Source organism: Colossoma macropomum, unplaced genomic scaffold (assembly GCF_904425465.1).
Source record: "Colossoma macropomum unplaced genomic scaffold, Colossoma_macropomum, whole genome shotgun sequence".
NCBI lineage: Eukaryota > Metazoa > Chordata > Actinopteri > Characiformes > Serrasalmidae > Colossoma > Colossoma macropomum.
The window spans coordinates 15,384,898-15,400,362 of NW_023494785.1; the positions used below are offsets into that span (position 1 = coordinate 15,384,898).

General features: G+C 38.7%; 1 protein-coding gene across 3 annotated transcripts in view; it reads right to left on the reverse strand.

The window, feature by feature from the left end:
* Positions 1–12,369, reverse strand: part of pear1 (platelet endothelial aggregation receptor 1) — a 59,011-nt gene extending 46,642 nt beyond the window's left edge. For 2 of the 3 annotated variants that reach the window (XM_036584018.1, XM_036584003.1), the window contains exon 1: positions 12,093–12,368. The gene's annotated coding sequence lies outside the window, so the exon portion shown is untranslated. Of the gene's footprint in view, positions 1–9,781; positions 9,870–12,092 lie in introns of all 3 variants that reach the window. The other variant, XM_036584011.1, reaches the window with a different exon arrangement.
* Positions 12,370–15,465: the final 3,096 nt, after the last annotated feature.

Below are 15,465 nucleotides of genomic sequence, written 5' to 3' on the forward strand. Positions count from 1 at the left end.
TTTGAAATGTCCTGAAAGAAGTATGTCTAACCTGAGCAGTTAGTGTCGTGAAAAAGTCTAAAAAACTGCTTACCCAGGCCATGAGAAACAGCCGAGTGAGCAGCTCTTTACAACCCTTTTTACAAAGGCCAGTGTTTTAAAGGGAGAATTTGTTCTGCTGGAGATCAGGGACACATCCTCCTCTTATCCTCCACTACAGGGACAGATGAAGTCATCTTCTAAGTTGCATTTTAACGAAAACAGCCAAACATGACATCATAGCCCTGTTTTCATGTTTATTTGTTTCTTATGTTCTTCCAACTCAAGCACTGGAGAGAAAGGAAACGTTCAATGATGGGATTAAACACAAGATCTGGATTCTCTTAATGCAGAGCTATAAATGTTACTTCTCTACTCAAGCTAGAGGTGGAAGATAGGATGATATGATATCATTATCATGATAAATGATAAAAAAAAGCTTTTCTGAGCACATACTTAAAGCTGCACTCTGTAAGTTTTGGGGATGTGCAGATCTGGTGAAAATGTGTAATTACACGCAATGTGTGGAAGAACATTTTGACGTCGGTTGCACTTTGGACCCTTTCCCCGAGTGGGTGAATCTGACGATTGCAAGTGCGTTGAAAGAGTATTCAGAAGGAACTCGGTCAAAACTTGGTGAAGGCTGTGTTTTCTGAGGAAGTTAATTATCTACTATTGCCATCATATCTTCATCAGTACAATGATGATTTTGCAGATCTAAACTTTGAAATCTAAACATTGATTTGAGACCTAAACATGGAGCCAGACCTTCTATCGGAGCTTGTGTATCTAACATTAATATATCCGAAAAACTCCTGAAAAATCTGACTAGACGCATCTGACTTTTAAAATACTATTTCAGGCTTCACAGATGCTAAGATTTTGGAGGACCCATGCCATCCTCTTTACTACTCCTTCAAGTTACTCCCACATTAAGAAAGCCTGTTGTAAAAAACACTTGCACCATGATTCAATTTGATTAAATTCTTGATACTGGGTTCGTGATTCAATTTTCTCACAATGTTTGGAACAAAATTCAAATGAAAATATATATATATATATATATATATATATATATATATATATATATATATATATATATATATATGTAATTGCATACCTTACAATAAATATACTGGAGTGAGTTCTTGATTACATTTGCATTCAATGCCATAAATAATGGAATGCCCATTTGCCACAATGCACATTTTACACCTTTGCATTACAATATTAGAATGTCACAATTTATTGTTAAACCCTTATAAGATTTCTTTTGTACCAACAACAATTTATTTTAGCAAGTTATTTTAATAAGGTTACTTGAAGCACCGTTACCAAGAAAATGTAACATAATGCTTTGCAGTATAAGGCAAGTATTAAGCACACTACACTTATGGATTGTACTGTATTCTTGCTTTATATCTTGAATTTGTGTTTTGTTTGGAGCTGTGTCTGCTGTGACCGGTGTGGCTGACCTGTTCGGGGGCAAAAGGTAAATTTCTATCTTTTTGCTGGACAAGAAAGTGAACTGTGAATATTAATATGCATCATGTGTCATGAAAATATCTTCAAATATCACATGTGATGTTTTTACCATACTAACCAGCCCTAACTAAAGCCCATTTTAGTCTGTGTCTCTCGATAATCACTGTCAAAACACAACTGACAAACAGAACTCAATTTAGGTCCACAAGTATGGTAATCCTGTGCATGTCATTGTATTTGTTAACAATCTGTCAGTCATATGCATTCGTGTGACTCTTTGGCCATTGCAATACACCACATTTCCTCCAGCAGTCAAACAGAACAAGCGCACTATCTTCTATAAAGAGGAAATGCTAAACTAATGTGCGTGTGCATGTGTGTGTGTGAGGGTGTGTGTGTGTGTGTGTGTGTGTGTGTGTGTGTGTGTGTGAGGGTGTGTGTGTGTGTGTGTGTGTGTGTGTGTGTGTGTGCACATATGTCTGTCAAGAAACTCCACAGCCAGTCATCATAACACTCTCCCCCTTTGTGCACATGCTTGAGCGCGTGCCTGCACGCACACACACACTGATAAATGGGGGGTCTCTAGTGTGTGTCCCCTCTCTCTCCGAGGCTAAATTCGTTACAGATTTCCATGTGTGCAGGGGCTGGCTGCAGTGTGAGCATGAGGCTCTGTGGACTCTGGGCTTGCAGTCAGAGAGAGGGGGTCCCAACAGGACCCAAAGGAACAGAGCTCCAGGCTACAGACCCAGCAGCACAGCTGTTCACAAAGCAAAGCCCAGTAACCTCTCACAGAAAGTGTTCCAGAGCATGCACATGACCCTTCTCCTGACGTCTCCGCATGCAGATATCATAGTGGCACGATGCTTAAACACTCTCAAAGGAACAGTCTGGAGAAAAATCGCATTTACACAATTCTCCCCTAACCCCAAACGCAGTTGATCAGCCATTAAATCGCAGGGAGTTTGTTCTTTAGTTTAGTTCTTAGCACTGGAGCTACAAAGCTAATGTAGCTAACTAGTAATGGAAGCTTACAGCCACCAGTTTAGCATCATGCAATCCGTGTAGAGTTGTTACTGTCTTATGTGGTTTAAGTGTCTTGCTTAATCTGGTTTTTATATAGTTATCTATAAATGCCCACTTCACTGTCACAGTCATCTTGAAGTCTGAATTTTGTCTAATTTTATAGAAAACTGGGTCCAATTGGACCAGCTGTACATTTAAATGTAAGATGATTATATTGCATGTTAAGGTTTAAGCTAAATTCTGGTTGCACCACAGAAATTAGCTTTTTTGTTACTAAGTATTTACATCTACCCTAAAAAAGGTGTTAGTGAAACCAACAGGAACCACATATAACTGTATGCAAAAGTTTAGGCACCCCTGGTCCTAAACTAAAGAGTACACCTCTGTACCTTTTAATGCACAATTACTGTACTTTTGCTAAATGTAACATATTGGGAAAATAAAATATAAATGTGGTTTAAAATTTATGAAACATTTTATTTTACGTTTGAATTTTTTTTTCAATGTGTTAAACTGTGCACTAAAATTTGCAAAAAGGCTGCACATTTGAATGTTCTGAGAAAACAATAACCTAACAAATAAACAATCTGACATCATTTATTCAATTTCACCCTGCTGAATTGTAAAAACAAACCTGTACATATCATTCTCTTCTATCCTGGATCATTTTTCCATGCAATGCAAAAAGCCAGTGCAAGGTGCTGTTGTGTTTCCATGGCAGCATGTTTATGACAGGTTCTTAGTGTATATTGCTATGTCAGCACTAGTTAGTTGTTACTAGTTAAGACATGACTTACAGATTGGTGGCACAACTGAATTTAGTAAAAGGATAGTTTGAAACTAAATTCTGTTAACTGGAGACCTGAGATTACCTAACAACTCAACAAGGTAAATTTGTGAAGGTTTAGTTTGCACAATATTAATTGCTGATTATAAGCTTCCATTACATGTTAGCTACATCTGTCTTGTAGCTTTACAGAAACAGTAAAGAAGCTAACTTTTGACACCAAACATGTCTTGATTGACCAAGTTCATTTGGGATGTAAACTATTCATTTATTATTCTGCAATGAAAGAGGAGCATCTCCTGCTGCTGCATCCAGACTAGTAATACATTACTGCATAGTGCTTTATGCACTGTCGAGAGTGAACTTAATCAAAAATAACAGGCAACAAACTCTCTGCATCTGGAGTGAATCACTACACTGCTGGCTGGCAAGTTTATTTGGAGATGCTAATACAGACTCCAGCTCATTCTGGCCTATCAGGGGGCTTTCACTAAGTGTGCCTTTTCCCCTTTTCATTTTATTGCATGGTTTTGGGCAATCCTACCTGTCATGGGCATAGTAAAGATGTCCTACGTGGAAAAGCCCCTTTAACTTATAAGAACAGCTTATTTTTGGATCCGCATAGGTAATTGGGCAGGATCAGGCTGATGAGCTAACCACAGTGCACGTTATTGATTAGAAACCTGCTTGTATGCATGAGGAACGGTTAGGTATTGATAGTTTTTCCAGAGATATGGCCAGAGAGAGCTTCCACGTGATTGGGGATAGAGTCTCTCCTGGACCCCAGTCTGAGCTTTTACCCAGCACTACAGAGGAGCAAGCCAGGCTGAAAGCAAACATTTATGCCAAAAAAATAATATTACTTTATTTTATATGAGTTATACAAACTAAATACCATTTGCCTTATTAGGAAGTCAAACAACACTGACATTATTATGAGCTCAAGATAGCAAACTACAAATAACATTAAAAAGGTTCTGAATTTAAAGGTTTTGAATTTAGCTGAGAGTTCAGTTCCACTGAGTGTTTGTCCCCTCTCACTTGTCTTCCCAGAGGAAGTCCAGTCTCTGCCAGGGCATTCCTCCCTCCGCTTAAACTCTGATTTACTGATCTATTCAGTGGTGCAAAGCTCGCCTAGTGAAGACTGAGGAAATCTGGTCCTTGTTAATGCGATCATTTTATCACATTTTTAAAGTAAAAGTAAAAAAAAAAATAATAAAAACTAACCAGATGTGCCTCAATCACAGCATCTGGACGCAAGAGATTTTATTTTGACCAAAAAAAGCCCATCTGTGTCTACCCTGAAGGTGACTCCTGGCAAGCACTCATGCTTTTCCTCCTCTCCCTCTCCCTGCGCAGAGCGGATAATAAAAATTTAACCCTTAGCATGTTTCCTCTACAGTGCAGAACTCAGATAAATGAACTAAAGACAACAGCTAATAAACCAAGTTACAGGATGACAGTGAAGTATGATCAATTTAAAAAGCACTGTTTTGATTGGGTGTATCTTGTAAAGCCATTTAATTTGTGTCACTCTTAATAATAAAAAAGGTATGTATGGTTACGTATGGCTCTAGAAAACACAATCTAAATATATAACCTAAATACAACCTTAATATAAAACCTTAACATTATGCGGAGAACCATCCACTGAAACCTTTTTAGGGAACCAAAAGTGGTTCTTTTATGGCATCGCTTCAAAGAAAATTTGCCACTTTATTATAAGTATAAAGTTTAAAGTATAGTGATATTTAAATGGCTCTGTGAATATGTTAAAGCACACTTATCATGGAAAACTGAACTTTTACTCACTTTCTTTAAATAAAAGAGTATGTAAGTAAGTAAGTAAGTCTCCATTCACTCTCTTTAGGAAACTAGGTTACAAAACAGCCCATTTTGAATTAACTTTTTCTGTGCAGTCACAAAAACAAACTTATTTACATAGCAGTTTAGCTCGGCCCATTCATGCTTAAGTTTCAGCCAGGACTGCTTTTTAAATGAGGCACAATACAGGGCAGTCAGTCCAAACAGAGGTCATTTATGCATATTAGTCTTAATGGCACAGTAACAAAACCAGCCGGATTGATTCCAAACAATAAAGGGAGCTTGGAAAATGATCATGTGAATATGAATTAGACTGGTTTAGGTTATAATAAGGCTTCTAATAAACAGAGTAACTAAAAACAGAAACACAGTGCTAAATCTGAGCTTGTATGCCATGACAGTGATTATTTTGTGCAAGTTCTCCATAGTCAGTTTCTTCTGTCTCGCCCACTTGTACCCACAACTGAGCAGAAAAAAACAGGAAGGCAGAGAGGGTGGCTGGACAGAAGCTTCCAGATGCTGAGCACAGAGGATGTCCTGGGCAAACATAAGAGAGGACGAGAGAGGCTACAGAGGCTAGAGAGAGGAAGGAGAGGGCCAGAAACCTGCACTGTTTTGAAATCATCAAGCTCACAAAAGGAAGAACAACCCCATTTATAAATGAAGAGCCTTTCCACACTTGCTCACTATTCCTCTGCTTCAACTTCCAGCAATATCTCAGTCTATTCCATGTGATTCATTAGAATTTTTTCTACTGATCTGTCTTAGATGTGAGGATCTACATTGACATAATCTTTGTTTACTACTGTTCCGCTGACTGGGAAAGAACAATATCCGAGTGCTCATGTCCCCCTCTCTGTCCGCCACTGCGATGGAACTGCAGGGAGTTAACCAGAACAAACCAAAGGAAACATCTTGAGCAAAACTCCAGGTCTGTGTCCCAGCATCCTTTTCCTAGTAAACACACAGGCCCAGACAGAGTGAGACACACATACACACACACACACACACACACACACACACACACACACACACCACACACACACACACTGTCCCAGCTTCAAACATTCCATCTCTATTCCATGGAGTGTACTTCAGTTAACTCACATTTATGCACTTTCCATGATGTAATAGCAGAAGAGAAGGATTGTTTTGGAAAAGCAGAGCTGAATATTCTCTCCAACAGTTTCTTAGGTATTCTCTCCAATTCTCTAAATAACTGCTCTTAACACAACGTGAAAAAATTTCAATAACAATAAGTAGAAGTAAAACTGGACAAAAGATGATCCACTTGCAGAAGGAAAGAAAAATAAGTTAATAACAGAATTTTTTAAGCACTTAAGAACTTTTTAAGACTTATTGATTATGATTAAAAGATACAGAGAAATGGGACTCCTAAGAACCATACAATACCTGGTAGGCAAATAAAAATCAGATAAACAGTACTTAGAGCTTTTATCTTTGAGACAGAGGAGAAAATTAAGCTCCACTCTTGCTTCAGATCTGAAAAACATCCACAGGTGTTTCTGTCCATCCTTCCACTGTGAGAAGAAAACCAATCACTATGGGTTTGAAAGCATGTGTTCTCAAAACATTGGACTGACCACCCCAGAGTCCAAGCCTTAACCTTCCTGAATGTGTTTGGGATCACTTGAATCATACGAAGAAAAAAGTGCAACTAACTTCTAAGCCTGAACTTCGGAGGTGTGGAAAAATATCTCTTTCAAAAACTGAAAGCAAGTCTTCATTGAGGCATCTGTGTAAATATCTGTTAAATGTATGTTTTCTGTTTTTTTTCCTGCAGCTGAAGAATGAATAACTTGTACATAATGGCCATTTTGACAGGACATTAGATGAATGAGGAGTGGTCTCTGACCTTTGCTACAGCACTGTATATTTGTACACTGTAAAATTGTTCAAGGATTAATACATCTCTGAGTATTTTCACTTATAGTTGTATGTCTATTTGTAAGAAAAAATGACTTAGTTCTACTTTAGTGATGCACACTGATCTACTAATTTCTTTTTTGGGTCATTTCATTACGTTATACCAGTGGTACTATCTGTTCTGCTTTGCAACCAGTCACACCACTGACTTTCGAGGTTTTTCATTTTATTTCACAAACATCATTTCTTATATTGACAGATGTTGAGTTTATTAAAAGCTTCTACAGGGATCTCAGTACTCCAGTAGTTTTTAGCATGACACTTCTTGACTCCTACTCAAGTTGGTTTTTGGCACTTTAACTTCTACTTGAGTTATTTCAGTTTAATGACACTATTTTATATTTTTACTTCAAAGGAGGTTTAGACTACTCTACCCACCTCTGATTACTCAACAAGCAAGTGCAGGTGAGTGTATCCCTTTATTGAAATTCTTAGAAGAGCAATTCTTATGCAATGAGGACATTTTCTCTTTAGAAAAATAAGATTACACAAGCATCATTTTTCATGCGCATATTTGTCATGCATATGCCAAAAGACACATAACTCAAAATAACCACAGCAAATTATCTTTGGCCTGATTGGCCGAGTTTTTGTTAAGTGCTTTATGCTTAAAGCACAACTCTTCACTGCCAAAAAGCACAATCTCTTTTTTCGCAGAGTCCTCTCTTTACATAAAGCCTGGTGTGGAGCCTACAATACTTCACCAGCAGAGTATCAGATTTCTTTTTGTTCCACTCTGCAGACGTGAGGCTCCCTCCTCCCCTCTCCTTTAATTAGCCCTGTCTCCTACGCTGTGCTGCTCTCAGGGGCCGAGCCACTCGCAGGATGGACCCTCACCACAGCACACACACCGCAGCCACAAGTGCGGTGCCAATTCCATGCATCTGAACTCAACTAACTTTATTCATATTCCAGAGGCAGCATATGCACATCAGTCGCACAAACAGAGAAGTGGCATTAGGGCTACACAGCGTAACACAGTATTTGTTAATTCTTAACAAAATATTGGCTTTTGCCGTACTGATATCACAAAAGGCAAAAATATGCAAACAAGCCTGTAATAGTAATAAATCACAAAAATTCTGATTGTGTGCTGTGAACATCCTGAACATTTCCAGATGAAATTCTGTGGGTGTTTTGATCAACCAAATGTAAATACTGCAGGCATATCTTTAACCATCATCAAAGAGTTTTTAAAGGGCCTCTATTGTGGAAAACTATTTTTTTTAATAAAATGTTTGATGTAAACAGTGTTATAACTTCAAATACTGCTTTCCTACAGTCCTTATATGGAAAATAAGATGCAAAAAAAACCCATCTTGAAATCTTGACATCACAAAAACACTGGGCATTTATATGTATCAGTGTATTTAGCTTACAGCAGGTTAGCCCCACCCATTCACGTTGAAGGTATGAGGAGTGCTCAGACTGCTTTTTGCACAACACAAAGAAGCCAAAAGAGCATTTATGACTCTCAAAAGCACAATAACAAAAACAACGTGTAGTGTAGTAAGTAAAATACAAGAAAATGTACGATATGGTCCCTTTAATGCATAGCAAGGCATATTACAGTCATCAGTGGCATCAGATCAGTACTCATATCAGCTGAAACTCTGAGTTCAAGCATCAGAATCGGTTTTGTTCATATTACTCATCTCACTGAAAGATCATAGACCGAACAGGTAGTGGATCATGCTCACTTAGAGTGCACAAGAACTATAAAGACGAGCAGCCTCTACTATAAAGATGAGCAGCCTCTGGCTACAGCAGGAAGATAAGGGGGGGGGGCGGGCGAAAGATGTGCAGTGCATGTGACGAGATGGTTAGATGAGAGAGCTGGACAGAGAAAAAGAGAGGGAGAGAGTGAAAAGGAAAACAGAATTGAGAGGAAAAAGGAGCAGAAGTCAAGGTCCTGAGCGGCTGCCAGGCTGCAGGCAGTTCTGCTCTGAATTATCTGCATGGCTGCAGTGCACATGTGTGAGAGAGACTTACATAAACGTTTGGTAGGAATACTAAACGCCAGCCTCATCGTTTAAACACGCCACCACCGCCATGACTTTCTGTTTGTTTTCTCTAAAATGGGCTCAAATGGCAGAGACAGAGGAACCATCTCTACCAAACCTAAAACACACTCTATTAACACAACGACATGCACAGAAACAAGACCTTGACTAGAGCAGCTTCATACTTAATGCAATTTTAAGGCAAAAGGCAAGATTTGGGCTGAGCTGAACACTACATGCTGTAGGGGCTATATATGGCATTTTCGGATGTCTGCGTTCTTTGGTAGACTATTTGATTACACTTTAAACATCACAATGTTTAAACGTTTTCTCCAACATCTTCGGCTCCAATTTCACTGTAATAAACTGTGGGCAGTAAAAATACTTCCTTATCACAGCTAAACTGCTGTAGGTTTAATGGACAGTCACACACTACCTAGCCAAAAGTCTCAACAAACTAGTGGGTTTGGCTGTTTCACCTCTTCAGTAAGTGATTTTGTCAAATTTCTGCCCTGCTAGAGCTGCCCTGGTCAACTGTAGGTGCTGTTATTGCAAAGTAGAAAGGAGGTCTAGGAACAACAAGAGCTCAGCTGTGAAGCACTGTGGCACACATGCTCACAGAACAGGACTGCCAAGTGATGAAACTCAAAGCAGGTAAAAAAAAACATCTTCCATGATTGTAACATTTGAATACCTTGTTGAATGTGCTGTGTAAGAAATGACCAGCCTGCAGAGAGCTCTTCTGGGAGGAAGTTACTGCAGGACCAACTCCATATGAATGCCTATGGTTTTGAACATAATGTTAGGGTTTATACATACCTTTGATCATGTAGTGTATGTCAATGTGTTAATGGTTGTGACATAGCAACTATGATGACTTTTGCAGCTTAGTTTCCATGTGGAATGGGGAGTGCATCATCATTTTTTATGTTCAGATAGTACACCAAACTCTTTATTCAGGGAATCAGTTTTCCATGATATAGCTCCTTTAAAAATGTTTGCATCTGCCAATGGTGTCCATAAAATTTAGGCAAGTAGACAGTAAATCCAAAAAGTTGATTTGCACAAACAAACAAAAACAGATATGACAGATATGGAAAAATTGAGGTGAACTCTTGAACCTGGAGAAAAATATCTAGCATGGCCTCACAGAGTCATCGCAGTCCTGGAAAGGCTGGTGTCTGTTTTCGATAAGAGGCTCAGCTGGGTGCTGTCAAGGTGAAGACCATCTGCTGTGGAAATCAATTATTATACCTCTGCTCCCCAGGTGCTGTTTTATATGCTACTATTGGCAGACAGCTAGAGCTCCCCAAAGGCTCCTGTTCACAAGTCTGCCCTGCTTCAGAGATCAGCTTGACGTGTTGGAGTACACACATGCGGAAAAACCCCTTCAGGGTTAAGCAGTGGAGGCCAATGTCCATTTCGGTCTATTTTACACATCATAACTTAACTGATCACTACATTTTTTATTATCCTTATGCCACAAAGTTAAAAAAGTTAACTCTTCACTGTGCCAAAAGTGAAGCTTCACATAAACTTGAAGTTGAAAACAATACAGCATGGAAAAAAACAAGGACATGTGAGCACAAGAGTGCCATGGATAGTGCATGTGAAATACTAAATAGGTGACACAGTCTGGTACAGCTGCCATATTTAATCACTGTCAAGTCAAAACCTCATAATGTAACATACACTGTGTGAATATTTCATGTTGGATGTACAAACAGAAAAACTGGCCTGGAATCAACTCTAGTTATCTTTCATTAAAAGTCAAAAAGGTTTTTTTTCTCCTGGAAGGTTGTGATGTGATGATAAATACAGCAAACTTCTCAAAATAAACTTATTTATCTTACATCAGAGTTCTACTTACATATGGAAACAGGCCTTAGCTGGACCCACCAAAGAGTCTTTCATGATGGACCCACCAAAGAGTCTTAAGTGACACACAAACATTTAGGCAGAAACCAACTTTACTCCCTCCAATTACTCTGCCATTGTCATGCACATTTTCCTTTTGTGACTCAGATGTTTCATTAACCCTCCAACAGGCTCCAATTCTGATGTACACAGTACATCCCCATCCACACACATACAGCAAAAGAATGTAAAGAAGTCTACTTGAGTATTTTCCCCTGTATTCTATTTATTAGAATTAAATCATAGTTCTTCACTATTACTTGAGTTCATTACTAATGAAGTACTCAACTTATTCTATATATTCACAACAGTTATTACTGCATTGGCTTTAGGAAACAACAACAAAGAAACTCCCACTGACTTCCTCTACATTATATAATGGAGCGTGCTATAGCCAGTACATGCGTCCGCCTAGAAATAAATAATAGAGAGGAAACATTACATGAAAGAAATGCCTTATTTGGACTCTAATTCTCATTCCTCAGCCCAACTGATTGGGTCATTGTCAGGGCAATAAGATCAGGTTAAAAAAGCATTCATGACCTAAATATACTGTATTTCAGAGTAATATAAAACAATATCATGATTACACCAGCCTATATTTATAGTATGCATATTTTTACAGTATGTGAGTTTCAGGATATGTATATGTGTAGAAAAGACCTCATAAACAAGCAAATCATGATATTTTTTAAGTAAATCAAAGGTTACAGCTGGGTAATAACCACTGAAAGAGAATAGGCTGCGTTTGCCCCCTCCATATAAAAAGATGTACTAATAATATATAACTATAACTGTTGTTTTTCATTCAGGTGGGTTAGCTCTTTTTAAAATAACGTAATAGCACAAAAAGAGATTTAAGTAGTGAAACCTGCACTGACAGCTTCACAAATCGATTCCTAGAAGTAGGTCAACAGGGCTGAAACTGAAGAGGATGCTAAGCAGACTTCACCAAACAAGGAGGAGAGCTCTACAAAATCACTAAAACCACACTATTGACCGGGTTATGATCAGGTTCGGCGGTGCAACGCGGTTTAATCTGAACTACAGCCGGTCTGTTTACTGAAGAAACAACAGTCAGCTCTTACCTTACTTGAGAAGAAGTGGCATTTGTGTTTCAACCGCAGAGGTATGGATGCTGGAGACTAAAGGGCTCAAAGGACACGCAGTTTTTCCAAAAAGACGCTCGAACCTCCCCAGAGGCAAACAAAGTGCTCATCCAAAGAGTGATAGAGGAGCTCCAGACCATCTAGAGCTGCGTGTAGCCGTCTGCTTTTCTCACTAGTCTACAGAAGGAGAGCGAAGCGGTGACAGGCAGCACTGAAGGACAGGGAGGGGGGTCTGGAGCACTGTGGACTAAATGGACCCGTACAGCCCCTTTTATCCTGCTTTGTCTAACAACTGTCGCGCTACAAGTTTACAGCTAGACTTCAGAATTACAGTATTTACGACACAAAGAACGAAGCCTACTTAAGTATTTTCCCCCTGTAGTTTATTTATTAGAATTCAATCATGGAACTTCACTATTACTTGAGTTTATTACTAATGAAGTATTCAGCCTGGGCTTTCTTATTTGTTAACAACAGTTATAGTAAAATTCATTAAACAGCTTAAAGTAAGGAAAGGAAAAGCTTACTTCTGTCATTTTTACTGATATTTTAATGCTTATTGTTACAGTAGCATTACTCTTATTTTAAGTGCTTAAAGAGTAAAGAGTTTTTTGTAAAAAGTTAAAACCTAAAGAGTCAATTTTACAGTACTTTGGAGCACATGTGGTCCCACTCTCTGGAGAGTATATTCTAGTATATAACCTTTCAGTGTTAATATGACATTGAATGGTGTTAAAAACAACACTTGCAGTTTACAATATCAGACACATTGATGTTGTTCACAATCGACACTTTTAGCATTTAACACTGATTGTCAATCCAAGTCTATTGGATTGAATAACATTTAAAGGGTCCATACCCTATGTGTACGTTTATATTATAACATTTGCGTGGTTTAAAATGAAACAAACTGTCAAAAAAGACTGATTAATATATGTAAATGATATCTATTCTGATTGTGTATCCTGAACTGCGTATCATTCAAAAAATAGTCTGGACTGAATCACCCCTTATAACTTCACTGTGAATGGGTTAAATAGGCTGATATAGGGTGATATATGTAAGCATGTTGGTTTTTGTGACATCACAGAAACTATGAATTCAAAACAGCTGTTTTTGCAGCTTAGTTTCCATAAACGGACTGTATGGCCTGAGAGGTCAACAGTACATTTTGAAGCTTTAACAGTGTTTACATGATACATCAAACTCTTTTATTTCAAGACAGTGAGGAAAATTTAATTTTCAATGATATTGCCCCATTAATACTGCAGTTTTACACTGATGACCAGGTTTGGACAAAGCAGTTTTTAAAAATAATTGAACAAAGTTTTACACTAAAAGTTCAGATATATCCACGTTCATATGTGTAATATGTTTAGGTTATACTACATCTCTGTCTTGTATTTGCTACAGTCAGATGTAATCAGTTCTGCTTGCCTGTTTCTTGTTATGGAGTTAGAAATAAGTCATTCATGATTAGTCGAACAGAGTCTTGATGTCTGTAATGTAAAAAGCACCAAAACATGAGGAGCTAAAAGTAGCCACTGACAGAATGATTGCTTGAGATAGAGTGGGCACAATGCTGATAAGTGCAGTTTCGGGATATGTGCTTTTCCTACTCATTATCTGTTTATTAGAGATAAACATGTCAAACACAGGACGCTATTACTGCTTATGCAGAACATCCTTACACAGAGAAAAGGAAGAGACAACGGAAATGATGCTTTCTCTTTTAAGAAAAGATAAACCCCTGGTTTGTACTCTGGCAAGCCTCTCGTTGTTTTTTTTGTCATTGTTGAGGAAGTTGGAAAAGTTGTTTGAAACAGTTTTGTGTATGTCTTAGTCATAACATTGGAAACCATAATTAGATAAAATGATGTAAGACATTATTTTAAGAGTAATATCTTATGGGAGGTGAAATAATGAATACCAGTTCACCTACTGAAGATGAAAATTCATAGACCCTGAATTCTACGTAACAAGCAGTCAGGAACAAGACTATACATTGTTTATGCATGTTTGTGTAGTTTACAACGGCATGCTTGATCACAGATGGTATTTGGGTTTTAATTGCATCTCAAAGCTATCCTGGAGAGCTGGAGGGAATGCATGATAATGGTGCAAACGAAAGCAGAAACCTATGACCACAGCTTCAACTGACCCAATCGCCAAGTATTGCTCCATGAGCCACTGACCAGAATGTGAAATAGGTTTAGCCAATCTTTCTTGCATACCTGAAAGTTATCTCATTGAAACTGGTACGAGTAAAACATCTGGTGCTTTTTTCCTCACAAAGTACACTATATACCCAAAAGGTTGCTCATCCAATGTTTCTTCCAAAATCAATAATTGTTTGCTGCAGCAACAGCCACGGCTCTTCTGGAAAGACTTTACACTAGATGTTGGAAAATTGCTTTGAGAATTTGATTGTATTCAGCCACAAGAGCATTAGTGAGGTCAGGTTGGATGTTGGATGATTAGATCCCAAACGCCTCTCTAACTCATCACAATGGTATTGGATGCAGCTCCATCACTCCACAGAGCACAGTTCCACTGCTCTGCTGCCCATTGTCAGGGGGCTTTATACCCCTTTAGCCAATGCCTGCTGTTGGGCATGGTGCATGTCATTCTGCTGACCATACTTTTCTGTGTGTGCACAGTTGAATGCCTGTGTCAGCAATGTGTTCACCTTAAAGTAGCTGGATTTACTAATTAGAAGGGCCAGCGACATAGTATACCTCAAACTATTGTTCCAGGTCTGTATTGCTATAGAGTGACCAATTTCTAAGTGCACAGCGAGGGCGCCCTCTAGAGGGTAAGATCAAAAGTTTATATCAGCGGAGTTCAGCTCTGGTGCTTGGAGGCCAGAGCCCAGCAGTTTGGTGATGTCCTTGCTTTAACACACCTGATTTAACTCAGCAAGTAATTGTTAAATATGTGCGTTTGACCAGGGAAATCCCCAAACTGTGCTGGACATTGGCCCTCAGTACTGGAACAGAGCAGCCCTGGTAGACGGTTCTTTGTAACTCGTCACACCCAGTCCTGGAGAGCCATATCTGGGTGTGGGGAATAACAATGAACTATATACCAGGAGTATTCTATTGTTGGAGAGCCATATCTCTGCATGCCTTAGTCCATCTCTGACTCAACACATACTGGGTGTGTTAGAGTAAACTTTACAACAGTGTTTCTCAGCTCCAGCTCTGTAGACCAGTGGTTCTCAAACCGCTAATCCACTGGACAGTTTGTATTTCTGTTTTGATACACATAATTCAGCTCCTGAAGAACTTGATCATTAGCTAATACTGTTCGCGTGAAATTGGGCAGCTCTGCTTTAAACTGTGAAATGTTC